Genomic DNA, 1742 nt, shown 5'->3' on the forward strand with positions numbered 1-1742 from the left:
ACACGGCGCCCCGCCCCGGCCACGCCCCCAGCGCCCCTTGGAAAGACCCCAAGGCGTAGCCGTTTTGCCAGCTGCCTGATCAAAATGCCGACACCCACCTCGAGCCCTAGAAACGATTTCCCGCGACGCCGAACCCTGCAGGCGAACCGGAATGCCATCATCGCAATTGAAACGCCACAGAAAAGCTCGTCGGGGCCGCGCCGGCATCGGTGTTCCGTGCAGGCATTCCGGATAGACACACCGCCGGGGGCCCTCCGTTCTTCCGCCCTTTTGAGAAGGTCAAACAAACTCCGCCACGCGCCACGCCCAAGAGGGCTGCCTGGCGGCGGCGGGCTGCAGTACCGCGCTCTGCCCACAAGGCGGCAGCACTGCCGCCCACCCCAGCCGGGGGCGCCGCGCGCCTTGGGCCTGCGGGCGGCCAAGGCGGCAAAAAAGAACAGGGGCGATCCCCCCCCCAGAAGCTGCTCTGAAATAAATGCCCCAAAGCAACCAGGAAGAAGAAAAAAATCCTCCTGCCTCTAACCTAATAGGATAAAAAAAAAAAAAAAAAAAACACCAAACCAAACCCAAACCCAACAATTTCTTTTAAAAAATATGTAAATATTTTTAAAAATAGTTTTTCATATTAATATTCACTTTTCTATTTATAATGCGTATTGATGTATATTTATACATTTCTATTTATAAATAAATTTCTATTCTATATTACATCTCTCCCTAGTACTTAAATTTATTTCTCTATTTTTATACCTATTTTTACATAGTAAGTATATATTTGTTAGGATTTTTGCTTCTGTAACGCTTACATTATTTAAAATAATTCCCCTGCCCCTACCCGGATAAAAGCCAAAAAGAACCCCCTTTAATTTCGACTGCATTTAAATTTGTAAAAAAAATTATTTTTTTTCATCTTTATATCCACATTTATATTTCAAATGTATATTGATGTGTAATGTTTATTTTTACATTTATAATTTCCGATTTTTTATAAGTTTATATTCTATTTTACATCTGTTCCTATTTCTTCTATTTATTGACATCTTTTTATTCATATCTTTCTATATTTAATCTATATTTCTGTGTTAGGATTTTTACTTCTGTAACTCTTCCATTATTTAAAATAAAACCCCTGCCTCTACCCAAATTCAAGCCAAAAAGAACCCCTTTCTTTTCAACTCTATTTCAATCTTTTTTAAAATTGTATCTTTCAGGTTCATATTCACATTGACATTTAAACTGTATATCAATGTCTACTCTTATTTGTATTCTATATTACATCCCTTCCTACTATTGCTATTTCCTTAGGTTTTATATTTATATCTTGATTATCTATCTCAATATTTAGAAACAGGTAAGAGTAATATCTATATTCATATTATTTCAAATAAAAACCCTGCCTCTAACCCAAGAAGAACCCAAAAAACCCCAACCCTTGCTTTTAGACAATATTTAAATAGATTTTACCCCTAGGTTTTCCTATTGATAGTCACATTTCTATTTATAATGTGTATTGCTTACTGGTCCATTTCTCTTTATCAATGTCAATTTATAAATCAATTGATATTCTATATTCCATCTATTCCGAGGACTTCTTTCTATATTTTTATACGTATTTTGATTCATTGATCATCTATTTCTGCCTTCAGATTTTCACTTCTGGAACACTTGTATTATTTCAAATAAAACCCCTGCCTCTACTCAAACAAAAGCCAAAAAATTCCCTTTCTTTCCAACTATATTTA

At 37.5% G+C, this 1742-nt stretch overlaps 1 long non-coding RNA gene across 1 annotated transcript in view; it reads right to left on the reverse strand.

Annotated features, from left to right (window-relative positions):
- LOC143693785 (uncharacterized) overlaps window positions 1-397 on the reverse strand; it is an 8961-nt gene extending 8564 nt beyond the window's left edge. The window contains exon 1 of the long non-coding RNA XR_013181732.1: window positions 99-397. This is a non-coding gene — a long non-coding RNA (uncharacterized LOC143693785). The remainder of the gene's footprint in view (window positions 1-98) is intronic.
- Window positions 398-1742: the final 1345 nt, after the last annotated feature.

The sequence above is a fragment of the Agelaius phoeniceus genome, chromosome 4, assembly GCF_051311805.1.
Source record: "Agelaius phoeniceus isolate bAgePho1 chromosome 4, bAgePho1.hap1, whole genome shotgun sequence".
In the NCBI taxonomy this organism is placed as follows: domain Eukaryota; kingdom Metazoa; phylum Chordata; class Aves; order Passeriformes; family Icteridae; genus Agelaius; species Agelaius phoeniceus.